Raw genomic sequence first — 14,180 nt, 5'->3', positions numbered from 1 at the left:
AACTAAAATGTTGTTTTGTGTTAAGAATAATTACAGAAAACTGTTTTATTTGCATCTTGTCCATGTGTAGCTCGTGAGCACACTTGCATGTGCTGCTGCCGTTGTCATGGCATCGTGTAAGATGCAGCTGCTGTGTGACGCATGCTCTCAGACAGTCAAAGCAGAACGGAAAGCCCGGTGGTTAAAAGAAGACCCCCGTTTGTAAGTAATGCTCTGTTTTTCCAGGCATGTTTATGTAAGGAAAGCGTTTGATCTAATGTCACAGTGGGGGGAGGCGAAGTCAGCCTGTTGTGAAGCATGTGGAATGGAATATTTTCCTATTTAAAGAAATGTTAATTATGGGAATACGGCATGTGTAGATTTACTCACAGCTCAGCTTGTTTACCTTTGAAAACTACTTTTGAGTCCCATGTCATCAATGATGTCACCTCCAAATTTCAGATACCCTCCAAAAAAAAATACTTTTAAGTTTCTCAACTGGTGTTAAGACAAAACACGTCAATGAAGTACAGACAAGTCCAGTTGCATGCGAAAAATCATCTCCTTAACAAAACTGAGCCTGTTGATGAAGCGGTTGCCACAGCAACAGAAACATGTCCACTCCATCATATCTCACTTGCAGTTTATTGCAACAGGCAGCCTTGTGCTCTCTTTCTCTTGGTTGTAAAGTGCGGAGTTCGTTCACAGTTTGTGCTGCTCGGTAGCGAGGATTCTGCTTTTATAACCTCTCTGGCATAATGAATCCTTCGCGTCTCTGTGCATGTTATAGAGAACAGATGCAACTGCAGCATATAGCGTTGTGCACAGGGGTAGAAAAGGCACGTCAAGTGTTTCAGTGTGTTTTTATTTAACACTTCAGCCTCTGTTGACTAAATAGGAATTGTATTCTGTGTAGGAATTTCTCAAGATTGCAAGTTACAAACTATAGGGGTGCAGCTGTGCACTATGCCTGCAATTATGTGCTGTAATTCAAGCCCTGGAGAAGAATATGCTACGTTACAATGCTAACTGCTAAAAACATTAGCACTACAAAAGCTATTTGCTGTACAAGTTATGACACAAGAAAACAGTATAAAAATGTTTGCCTGACATTTTTTTGGCTGTGTTCAATAAAATGCTATTAAGCATTTAGTAAACCCTTACCTGTTAGAAAGGGATCAGGAAGTTTTCTTTTTAAAATATGTCTTTTGTGGGGCACTATTTTAGGAATAGGAAAAATTAAATGTTGGTCTTTGTTCCGATTCACGCATTTGCTACTACCTAGTCATTTTGACTAGGGCTGAATGATTAATTGCATATGCAATTCAATTGCGATGTGACAAAAGCAGATTTTCTAATCGCAAAGGCTGTGATTTGACTGGCAGCGAGTGTTTAGCACAATGGTAATATACATGTAAAAACCCTTAGGGATGCTAATGCTAATATCGTTGATTATATTCTTACAAATTGCAAATCAGGAACTTGCCAAATGATTACATTTGGAGTCTAATAAAACATAAAAACTGCCATCAATCAAATAAGCACAGACAGATATTTTAGTAAAGCTAGAAAACTGTAAGAGACTTGAGCTCCACTGAGGTTTGCCTAGCAGCTATGAACGTAACTGAACTACGGAAGCCCTGCTTGGACAAGACGTCAAAAACTCTAAACACAAAAAACTTCAATAAATGTGACACACTTCTTTCCTGCAAATACATTTTTTACAATTGATGCTAATACCTATGCTCCTTTAAGGGATGTGCTCCTGGCTGCAAAGCATTGCACCTTCAAATACAAATTTGTGTCTTTACTTGTGAGTGTTTATGTTTATGTAGAAAAATTAGTTGATATGATATGTAGATACATAAACTTGTTTATATTCAGTACAAGTTATATAGATTTTTTTGCTTCCGTTATTTGAAAAATATGAGAAAAGCCCCTTGAGAAAATATCCGGAATGAAATTACAATATTGAAGAAAAAAGTTGCATTTAGGTTACTTTTCAGAATCTTTCAGGCCTAATTTTGATCAGAGTAAATTGGGTTCTGTGCTGGCTACTTCCTGACCCCCCATCTGCATTTGGTGACATGGACGTTACGCCATGCGAAGCCAATAATTAATTATCTTAGCTTTAGCTTAGCATAAACAATATAAATGAATGGTAACAGCTAGCATTTCATGTGAAAAAGTCAGGAAAATTACTTAACGTCTATCCTAATTTATCTTGAGTACTTTATCATATTTACCGCAAATAAAATAATAAGTACCACGAATGTCCTTGCACCTTTGTCACAATGTAGTTCCAAGTCTAAGTCAACACCTGTATTTCCTTTATGTTACTTATTATATTCATTTGTAGTCAATGTTATTATTGAGGTCATCAAGAAAAATTAGGGCTGTTATTGAGAGTCATTTTCATGACTTTTTCCACACAAAATGCTAGCTTGCTGTTATGATAACACTTAGGGGTGAAATATCCCTTTAAACTCATGAAAGTGGTTTTTTATACATAGATGTCAGACCAACGTGCATGCACACACCAACCAGCAAACACTTTATCGCCCAACTTTTCCCCTTTAGGCAGCATTTGATGAGCATTTTGTACCGTTAGTCCAAAAAAGGATAAATGGGAGAATATTTATTTAAATAAACACAAATCCAAGGAATCTGCTGGTCCATTCCATTTATTGTCATTTTATTTGCAACAGTTGTGCAGATTTAAAGCTAAGATGCAGTAAAAATGGTCTATAAAGCTGCGGAGATAAAAGAAATTGTATTGGGGCATTCAATGGACAAAACAGCACTGACACATGTAAACTATAACGCTATCCAACCTATCAATGAATGCCGCTGTAAAGCTTTTGTTATCTTCTCCATAAAATGCCATCTAACAGCATATTACTATATAGCACTACAGTGTTTCTGTTATACTGAACAGTAATGAAAACACTGACAGCATAATGTAACCCTGCACAACCCCAACTCAAACCACAGGCACAGAAACGATCGTATCACTCCTCTTATGCAGTCAACAAAAAGGGCATTATATTCCCAACAAAAGCAGCCCGTATTGCAGAACTGTTGTGCAGAATTGCAGTGGGATTTACAGATCTCATGCTACTTGTTTCACCTCCTGTTAGAAGACAGCCACCATTTAGGCAATGTATTGAACACAATGACAATTTTTCAAACGTGGCTCGTACAAGCTGCTCTGTACATAATTGGCTCGACATCGTGTGTGTGCGTTGGGGACAAAAAAAAAAGGCTGGTGATTATCAGTCAGGAGGATAATGGTCTTGTAAATTTGCATGACCAAGTTGGATAACGTCACCCTCGTTAGTTAATAATTGAGTGAGAGACTTTTACGCCTGAGCGAAGTTGAGATATTAGGCTGACTCGTTGAAATGTCAACAAAAGTGCTGCCAAAATACATCCCACTCCAGTACGGACACAAAACGCTAAACTTGCTGAAAACAAGAATCAAGCAAGTGTTTGGCTCAGGATTTATCCGTATACAAATCACGGGTAGCATATTGGACGCCTCATCTCTAAAACTGGCTGCCAACTTTTCAGAGAAGCTGCAAACACTGCAAGTTTATACACTTTAAATAATCCCAAATGTGTGTGTGTGTGTGTCCTTATTTTGTTTTTATTATTCTTATGCCTGTTCTGCCTTTTCCACTGTCTTGCTTCTGGCTGTTAGGAGCGAATATGACATAAAGGAGTATGTAAACATTTTTAGCTCGTGGCTACGTCACAGAACCAACACATACTTGAGCATCAGATGAATCAAAGCTGTGGCATGTGACTGTTCTACCCCTGCAGTCCCTCAATGCTTAGTTGAAAGGACCTGTAACCCAGCGTGAGCATCTTTTTTTCCTTCAGGAGACAACCTATAATGAGAAAGCCCCATTATGTGTCCAGCAGGAGCCCGAGCCTGTGCCGCTGCTTCCAACACCGTTACCCATGAGGTCTTTCTCTTTGTTAGTTAAGGGGAAGAGCAGCCGCGGACGTCCCTCGCTGTCTGCTTGTTAGCCCGCTGTAATGACTAGGCTGTGGGGAGCTAGGCAACAAGGCCAAGATGCGGGCAGCACTTTTCCTTTCTGCTGGCCGTCAGCTCACCGACAGGAAGGGGAACAGAAGCAGACAGCACGCAGGACACACTGGGAGGATCAGATCCAACCGACTGAGGAGGGGAGAGGGGATTTAAGAGGAGGAGATTTTACCTCCGGACAGATTGAGACCAGGCTAGACCATTATCGACACACACACACATACAGCCACACGGGGTCCAGCCAGCACCCTGGTGTTTGGCATATCAGTGCTAGCTAAGCAGATCAAGGATCAATGTGTAATTTGTACAGAAAAGGCCTCTTGGGTGTATGTGCTTCTGCAGGATCCTGTATGCATGAGGATGTGGTTAGAATTTCTAAAGCAAGTGGTCATTTGAATCAGGGAACGTTGGAAGAGTCTGCACTGGAGCAGAGGCTTTACCTGCACAATCTTTTATCTCTACCGAAAATAAAACAAACCCTGCTTTTGGCTTTTTTGTACTTGACAGCATTGTATAGATGCATTTCACAGTTTTTCATGTTTGTTTATGAATCCTCAGGATGTATGCTGTCACATCCTACATGCTGCAGTCGGGGGGTATTATGTTTTCTTATTGTATTTATGTCACAAGTGACCAGATCAATGATTTGCTGGCAGACACCTGAACCATCTGCATTGGGCGACGGCGACACAGGAGTCAAGTGCTTGCCCCGTAATTGGAAAGTTGCAGGTTCGAGCCCCGCTCAGTCTGTCGCTGTCGTCGTGTCCTTGGGCAAGACACTTAACCACCTTGTCTGCTGGTGGTGGTCGGAGGGACCGGTGGCGCCAGTGCTCAGCAGCCTCGCCTCAGTCAGTGCGCCCCAGGGCAGCTGTGGCTACTTTGTAGCTCATCCCCAAGTGTGTGAATGGGTGAATGACTGATTGTGTTGTAAAGTGCCTTGGGGCGTTCCAGGACTCTAGAAGGCGCTATATCAAATACAGGCCATTTACCATTTACCATTGGATAATAACAGGATAGAGGCTTTGTGGGGTTTTCCCATTGAAAGCAATGGAAATAATTAAAGGTGCAAAAATATAAAAGCATCAAATGCATTTCATGAACAATGATTGGTTTGAGAACCAGAGTATGAAAGGACTGAGATGCTGTTGACTGCCACTGCTTTGGTTTGTAGAGCTGAATATGAATCTGCCTGAGGGGAGGATAAGCTTTTGTGGAAAGGTTTTGTTGTTCATCTTGGCTAGTATTTATAAGCTGCAGCAGGGAAGTACTTATAAGCTGGGGCAAGAGAAGAGGGAGAGGAGCGCAAAGACAAGCAAAGAAGAGGATTTACTTAGTAGGTAAACGTATGAGTCCAACTTCCTCTTAGTGTTTATATATTCATAAATGCATTTATTGATGTCATTTACCTGAATTATGATGGTGTAGACTTGAGATTCAATCTCTTATCGTGGGAATGACCTTCTGACCCCTGGACTTGGTCGTAAAAGTTGTAATATTTATGGCTCTTTTTCTGTAATAATATTAAAAATCAGCCATTTAAAACTATATCCGTGGCTCCATTTGTCCATCTCTAGATATCTTCATTGCAAATACTCCCTTTTATCTCTCGCTCAGCTACACATTACACCTAGTAACCTCAGGTCACCTCTCAACTATGTTATACGGCATATGATGTCACGCTGTTCTTTACTGGAGAAAAGACCTGAGTCATCAAAGGCTGCTCTAAATGAGATAGCCTATTGAATATTTTAACTCATTCACTGCCAGCCGTTTCCTGATAGGTAAAGCGCTTCACTGCCAGCGTTTCTCGCAGTTTTTTTTTTTTTTTTTTTTTACCGTGTCCTGTCTGGCTGTGAAGCAAGCAGAATTGATGTCTGAATGCTGGTGACAAGCCTTACAGATTTACTCTCAGGTGGAGCATCAAAGCGTTTGCTTTTAATGTCACGCCTGATACTTAAAACTTTATTGTTATTGTTGTTGAATGCATTGTAATTCCGACCAGACACGGAGACAGAGGTGAAAGAGAAAGGAAAAGAAAAGGTGGGGAGAGAGGAGGGGGGGGGGGTTCCATAAAAATAAACAATGAACAAGAGTCTGCTTCTAGACCTGCAGAAAAAGACAAAAAAAAAGGGACACGACAAGATCTAGCTGTCACTGCGTCAATTTGATGAAGAAATATATAATCAACATTGCTTAACTGAAGAATCACGATAATAAATCACAGTGCATTAAGTGCCCACCATAGTCTTAAGACCTGTGTTTAACGTTCCCAAGCCCATACTTTTGAGAGCACCATGTGAGCACCTGTGTGTGTACACGCGCTTGTTTATGTAAGGTTTCTCTATAGGAGCGTCCAACAGAGAGTGTGAGGGACCACATCCGCCCCCCAAAGATGCGCAGGAGACGGGGGGAGCTCCAAGTCCCAGAGATCCAGGCGCTGCCCCAGAACACAGGAACCCCAAGGAGACTGCAACCAGGAAGGCCCCCCCCCCCCCCCCCCCGAGAGGCACAGAGGATCGCCCCGGGGGGCCATAACCAGCAGCCGGCAGAGTCCCGGGAGATATCAGCTGCAAGCCTACAGGCCCGCCCGCATCCTCCCACCCCCTAGCCGGCCGAGCCCGGGACTTAGGGGCGACCACCCCCGCCGGGGACCCAGCAGAGCCCAGGGACCCAGACCCCACCAGGCAGCCACCGGGATCTATCAGGCAGATGCCTAAATCTTAAACCCCCAGACCCGGTTGCCACGAACACTCAGGAGGACCATGGCACAACCCCTCACACCAGGTGTGGCAGGGGGAGGGGGGACAATGATCTATATCATCAAGAGAGGTTCCAGGAGAGGGGAGGAGTCAAAGGCCCCACCTGACATATACAATCATACACAAACACAGTCACACACTCCCTCCCTCATGCTCACACATGCACATACAACCCAAGACTTACAAAAATGCACGCCGGACACCCACTCATGCTCCCCATACACACCCTATTCACTCTGGTCCCGGTACTGCTGCACACCAGAGTTTGACCCTTTCCGCTGGGGTGCTGATGAGCAGGCTCCCCCGCCCAAGGCTGAGCACAGCAACCCACCACCCCAAACCCCAACCAGACGGCCAGATCTCCCTCCTAGCCTCCAGCCCCAGGAGGCCTAGCAACAACAGAGGTGGCTAAGACCCCTAGTCTCCCTCCGCCTGCTCCAATATAGTGTTGTGTGATCATGAGGTGTATTCCATGGCTGTGGGCAGTGCGGGCGTCATCCGGCCTATGCCAGCTGGTGCCACTGCACCACCCCACTTACACCCTCAGCCATCAGTGTCTAAGTGCGGTTTAAAATTGGAAGTGGGCACCGGCAACCGGGAGGAGGCTGGAATATCCCCCTGCCAAATGCCGTTGAATGTGCTCACTCCCAAGGCCCTAAGTGTGTGTTTGTGCAGAATGTCGTCAGTGGAAGTGTATAAGGTGCAAATAAAATTGGGGGGCAGGTTGCCACAGGAATGCGGAAATGGGGAAATGGTTTCTTGCCGTTTTCACTGCTTTTTTAAGAGTCACAGAACGCTGCGCGCTAGGATGATGTCGACGCCAAAACAACCAAAACAAAGCGGAGACTCACCTCTTACATCAGGAAGAATCTGCGCGTTTCGAGCTTCATCCGTTCATCATAATCCGTTGTTGAATTGTGATCGGCAGAAGCTTTTCCGGTTCGTGACTCACTTTTTTTACAGCAGCGGCCCAAAACGATCTCCTAACACATGGATTTTCTGCTTCCTGATCACGTGACGTATGCGGATGAAAATCGGCTTTAGAGCCGAGATGTTTTTTCTCACAGTGCGGGGGCTCGTTCCGATGCCCACACAGTCAAAAACTGCAAATGACTACTACTTTTGTCGTCAATGGCAGTGAATGAGTTAAATGTAATTCAGTTCACATATTAAATGCACATTTACAATACCCAACAGTTTTATTACTTAACCAAACTTTTTAACTTCTTACCAACCCCCCTACTTTAAATGGAAGCAGCACATGGTGTACTTTCCAAACGAATCAACGCGGTTCTTCTGTTGAAAAGCAAAAGGAAGTATGTGCAAGTTTTCGAGAATGAATTTTGGACCTTGTGATATTGATTTTGCACTACTATTCAGGGTCTTGAGGCACTGATCTTGGATTACTGGTTGGATCTTAAAATATTGATCTTTAGATATTGCCACAATATTTAGTGATATATGTCTTGGAACATTGTGTGAAATCACACACACACACACACACACATTAAAGGGATACTATGCAACTTTTTCACATAAAAAATACGGGGTTAATGAAATGTCACTCAGTCCCCTACCGACCTCTGTGGCCAGAATACCACATCTGCAACTTCAGAGTGCCAGGCCGCCATCTGTTGACAGCTTAGATACCTGGCACTGCAGCCTGCTTCAAGCATGCTTCCTGCATGTTTTAAATTATGAACATAACTGATTTGTTACATTTATTGATGAAGAAGAGTACCGACATGACAGGGTGCATGTCACCACCTGCTTTAGTGGAGTAGAACACACTTCACTTTAGAGGTCAGGTTTCCCAACATTTATGTTTATGTAAATTAGAACTAAGACTCCCAGTTTTGAGCCATAGATGGACCTAGATCGACTAAGATGTGCATGTAAACGCACTGACATTGTAGACTCCTGAGCTACATCTGCAGCCATGGCAACCAGGCACTCCCTCAGTCCCCTGTTCTCCTGCCAAGCCTATCCAAATAAAGTCTCATTTGGTCAAAACTTTATCCAGTCCTCTCTTTCCTTGTCATTCTGTACATCAATGCTTTTGAGAAGACATTTAATGTGAACTGTTGACATGGCATGGACCCATCTAGACCTCGGCTGTGGAGGTGCCCAGGTGGATCTGAGCTGAGCTGGCCGCAGTCAAACACAATAACCATTCCAATATCGGTCACATTTGTAATCTAACCTTAGTGTTCAGGAGCAACCTCCAGAGGCGCGCCTATACCTGTAGTCATGCATAATTCTTGCACCTTTAATGAAAAGTTAGATGAAATAAACAAAAAATTCCAGAAACTTAATTCCAGATCGGACGTTTGCCTTCTTCTTCTATCCAAGTGGTAGATTCTGGCTCTGGGGCTAACACGGGTCAGCCTAGCAGAGTTGTAGAAATGAAGAGTGAGTCTCCACAATAGCAGAACAGGAGAGCACTGTTAAAAATAGATGTCATCAATCAGAGGAAATGTCCTTCATTTGGCACGCATCAGTCCTGGAGGGAGAAATGCATATTCAATCTTAAACAATGAGTGTCAGTCACTCTGCTTTCATCAGACACATGACAGCTGTGCGCAGTGGCTGGTTACAGACTCAGAGAATTGGAGCTGCAAGGAAATGGTTGGGGAAGTGAAAAGCCAATCTGTGCAAGAGGAAACTAAATAAGCAATAAACCATTACCATCCCAAGAGGGAGATTGATGGACGTGTTGTTTAGACCAGAGTCGGACACAACTGACTTGCTGCACTTGTACCACTGCATATTTCTAGATTGAAGTCTGATTCGCAAATTTCTTTGACCTGCAACATGCAAGACAACTCTGAAGGAGATCCTGTGTTCCTTTTGTCCCCGCTGGACGTCCCTCGACTGATCCTTACAACTGTAAGGGCGCCAGTATGTTGAAACAAGGAGGCAGCTGGTCCCAGTTGGATCACAATGTTCCGCCAGCAGTGGAAGAATGTTTAGTGTCTCTCTTCACTTTCAGCTTTCACCAAGTCACGTTGTGTAAACTTTTGCACCGGGTTTCCCAAGCACTAATAAGGCCTCAGCGGTAGCTGTAGTGGATGGAAGGCAGGGCTAAAAAAATGCATCTGTTTGCAGAGACATAGGAATTTATTTTTCTACTTTTCAGCAGGTAAGCCGGGAGGAAGGAGAGATTTTGTTTGTAGGCATAGTTGCATCAGCCAGAGCTAGTTTTCATATTTCCTGTTGGCAGACTTGATTTGGGCAACAGGTCCTCTTTAGTGAAAGACATGATGATGGGATTATATGAATTAGTTGTCAGTTAGACGTTTTGGAATTGTTTGGTCTGAATGATATTTAAGCTAGAGTCCGTGATATTTGGCAGTATTTGAAAGGAGCATTTCACAGTGACTCAAAACGTTCGAATGATTTTTTTTATTTTCCTCTTGTGAGTCACTGGCCTTGCTGCTGTGTTCCTGACTTATGAAAAAGCTTTCTCTCAAAATCGCAGAATCTTTTCAGCTTCTTGGATTCATTTGTCACCAAACTGTGACCGAAATGAGAGTAATAACATATACTTTGCACTTTTCTAAGTCATGGACTCCAAAGTGCTTTACAGTACAATCATTCACACAAACACTTCAATGTAGATTGTATTAAGCTACATTATAGCCACACCTTTCCAACACTTACAATGCAGCTCTGAATCTAATCCCCAAACATTTTCATTCTAGGCCACACCCTCTTGCATCTAATCAACACAACGATTCCCTTACAATAGACACTAACAACCCCGACGACTCACGAGGAGGTAGGGAGGAGAAGTATTCATAGGTAGTTTCTGCTTGTTGAGCAACAGTGGACAGCTATAGTTTATAAGCTTGACCTTCCCATATTCCTGTCAGAATTGACAAAGCTCCTCAGATGAGAAGCCAAGAAACCAAAGATGTCCAGTTGCCTTCCTTTGATCCCTTTGGATAACCATGACCTGGATGACTGAGAACCTTCACCAGCATGTTGTAGCCATAGCTTCCCTGTGGAACATCGATAGAAGCAAAGCTGCCATACAGTCGGTATCGTCGGTCCACTTGACCTTGCCTTGCCCTAGGGCACAATGAATGACATATGAACTTCTAACCTCTGAGCCACCGTCACCATCGGGCAAATCGACAACTAAACTTAACCTACTGCATACATATCACTGAAAACTATGTAGCCAGAAAAAAATTGTAATCTATTAAGAATAATTCATACATGCCAGATGACCCAGCTACATAAAACCTCTTGCAAAGGTACAAATTGAGTGATTCAGAGTAAATTTGCATACTTCTCGAGTTTTGTGTCGTAACAGTTGCAGATCAGTGCGATAATTATACTTGAAAGAAATACATCCTCTTGTGGTAAAGTGGTAGGGATATTCCTATTTCCATATGCTCCTTTTTTTATTGTCCTGTCGTGAAAACCAGGGTTCAAAGTTAAGACCAAACACAAGCGGACTGACGGGAAGAACTAGTCATGGAGAACCACAGAGGGAATGTCTACTGTGGCCTGTAATTGTCAGTTTCATTACACTAACAACCAGTGATGTAAGCAGTTCATGAAAGTCAAGGCTGAATGTAGTGAATCTGATTAGTGTCTCCATTCAAGCAGAAATGCTTTGGTGTAATGACAGGATTGTTTTGCTATGACAAACTTCTCCTGAACAAGCAAAAGTAAATCATGCCTACGGTTGCTCATACAGAAAAAAATGTCCACACAGTAACTGTTACACCATCAATGCATTAAATACTCAAGACTTTAAAACAGGTCACATCAAGTGGAAGGAGCATCCAAGTGGAAGCTAATGTGCTGAGCAGATGCAAACAATGCCAGACGCAGAGTTGAAGTTGAAGAGACGTAGGGGAAGTCATGCATACGCACGACTATGAACCTGAAGCAGAAAACACAATCTGACGGGGACACAGAGTTCTGTCAATATGGCTAATGATGAATACAGACTGCTATACCAGATGCACAAAAAGGCAAAAACTGATTAAGACAAAAATGATGGCAGAAAATGAAAAGCCTGCAATGGTGAAATTCACAAGGTAAAAAAAAAATACACTTTTTTGTTGCCACTTTGTTCCAAAAAGTATTTTTAACATTTTCAGTCAACCCAAACAATTAGGATTAAATGGTAAAATTCTGTGGAAATGTCCTTTTCTCCTCTAGTCCCAGTGGGTTTGGGTTTAAATGTCAAACTTGGACAAAATTCCATAAAGATGAGGAAGAGGAAATGGAGTTAAAAGGAAGCAAGGGAACAGATTAAAATAAGAGTGAAGTTGGGAGGGAGAAGACCGGAAAAGAGGCATTCAGGAAGAGGCAAGTTGCAAAATCATCCGTCTTAACCTGGTGGTTGCCCCTGACTCAACAAAATTCAATCATGACATGCAAGTTAGGTCACTTTTTGCTGTTTTGTTTGTTTACAGCGTGGCAGGACATTTATAGCATATGACACAAACGATGCAGAATACATGGGCTTCATAGTTATCTTCCCATCAGCTTCTAGAGGTGCCAGATACTTTTTCAGATGTCTACGTTAAAGCTTAAAAAAACTTTTTCCATGCCTCTTAACAACATTCCAACATTTATAGCAACCATTGGACCATCCGGTTGTCGAACCACTACACTTCTCTGGGTCCTCCATGCAATACGGATTCACAAATTTAGAATCGGAACACCACTGGTCGCGGCTCAGTAATATCAGAGAAGGAGAAACAGCCTGCTGCTACCACTTCAGCTTTAGGACAAACTACCCGAGTCCCAAAAAGAAATTCACCTTTTGAAGTCTCGGACAACCAAAGACATTTGGACCTAGAAAACGGCGACTGGTGTTTTGCACCATCTCGTTTAATGTCCTTTCATTTCCAGTTTTGGTAGAAGCGTCTTAGAGAAGATACCCGAGGGGAGACGTGAGTGCTCCATGACTGTGTTTGCGTTCAAAACCTATCTTGTTTACTTATTCGTTATAACAACTTTAAAGCCTGCCTTAAACCAAATAGACGGCATGTAAATATGTCATGGATGTGTGTTTGCAGTCAACAGATTTAAGATCTGCTGAAGAGTTTGCAGCAGAGAGGGATGAGTCTGTGTGAACTGTATATGTAACTATTGTTTATTCAGCATCTTCTCTGTATTACTCAAGAGTTGGGCTCCTGGGGAAACGCTGTTCACCCCCCACCCCCACCCTTTCACCGCCACCATCTTTCTTTTGATTGCTTCTTCACCATCTTCTTCTTTTTCTATATTCTCTCTCTGTGACCCTAGACATGTTTTTTTCCTTTCTCTGCCCGTACACGCTTGAGCTGTGTCCTTTGCTCTTTTCTTTGTTTTCAGTCCTCCTCTACAGCTGGTCTCTTCTGCCAAAGCTTGCCCCTCCCTCTTTCTGAACCCCCATCCCCCCCGCTATGATTCCAGCCTCAGAGAGCGTGCTTTGAATTGTGGCAGGGTGGTGCTGGAGCCAGGGTATAATTGGAGTTAACCACTGGCTGTAAATTTGGTCGCAGAAGATGTGAGAGAGGTATGACATGTTCAACGGTGGGGCGTGCCGCTTATTGTGTTGGAAATGTAACTTGTTGCACAAGAGACCACCGACCCCTTGTTCTCGTCAATCCTTGGTTTTATTGGGAGATTGCAATAGAAGATCACAGCAATTTTTCCTCACTGTCTTCCCTCTGAGACTGGTGTTCCCTAACCGCCTTCTTCAACCTCACACACAATCTCTCTCTGTCTGTTCTCACTGCAGTGCCATTCCAGATTGTTTTTCTTATACTTTCCTGCCAACTCTTTCACTCGATCTGGGGTTAAACGTCAGGTGTGATTTTATTTTATTTTTTAATCTCTGATGACAAAGTTCCCACGTTGGTTCACCAGGTTGTGCAACCACACTTAATCCAATATAACTGTTGAATATTGGTGTGTAAAAAAATGCATTATGTCTACAGTCAGCACCAAAAAAGGTATTCTTTCTTTCTTAAGAGAGCTTTTAAAAGGTTTTGAAGCATTTGCGGAGGTTCTCCGCTTTCTTGCACGAGCTGCAGAACTTTAATCTCGTGCTCTAGAAAGTTTGAAAATGTTAGAAAAAATGCTATTTCTCAAAATGGAGCCATAGACTGGAAAACCACCCTATATATTTGAATATGTAGAATTTAACGTAACTGCCTTCTGTCATTCCAACACCAAAAATTGCATCATTTATCACAACTTTATGTCTCTGATGGTCACATGTTCACAGCCTAGTGAGATATAGGCTTGAGAAACACTTCTTCTAAACTGCCTGAAAGACCTCATTTGTAGTCCAGTCCTTTCTGTGATAACATTACCATGAAACAACCTTGCATTATGTCTGCCCTGCATCAACGTTAGCTCACCTCAAAAAC

The 14,180-nt window shown here is 42.8% G+C and overlaps 1 protein-coding gene across 4 annotated transcripts in view; it reads left to right on the top strand.

Annotated features, from left to right (window-relative positions):
- fut8b (fucosyltransferase 8b (alpha (1,6) fucosyltransferase)) overlaps positions 1 to 14,180 on the top strand; it is a 138,520-nt gene that overhangs the window by 44,013 nt on the left and 80,327 nt on the right. The window contains exon 2 of one of the 4 annotated variants that reach the window (XM_054748057.2): positions 71 to 201. The exons of the other annotated variants lie outside the window; for them this stretch is intronic. The gene's annotated coding sequence lies outside the window, so the exon portion shown is untranslated. The remainder of the gene's footprint in view (positions 1 to 70; positions 202 to 14,180) is intronic. 4 annotated transcript variants of the gene reach the window in all.

This window comes from Nothobranchius furzeri, chromosome 2 (assembly GCF_043380555.1).
Source record: "Nothobranchius furzeri strain GRZ-AD chromosome 2, NfurGRZ-RIMD1, whole genome shotgun sequence".
In the NCBI taxonomy this organism is placed as follows: Eukaryota; Metazoa; Chordata; class Actinopteri; order Cyprinodontiformes; family Nothobranchiidae; genus Nothobranchius; species Nothobranchius furzeri.
The sequence above is the reverse complement of the archived record's forward strand: the minus strand, read 5'-3'. Positions and strand labels throughout refer to the sequence as shown.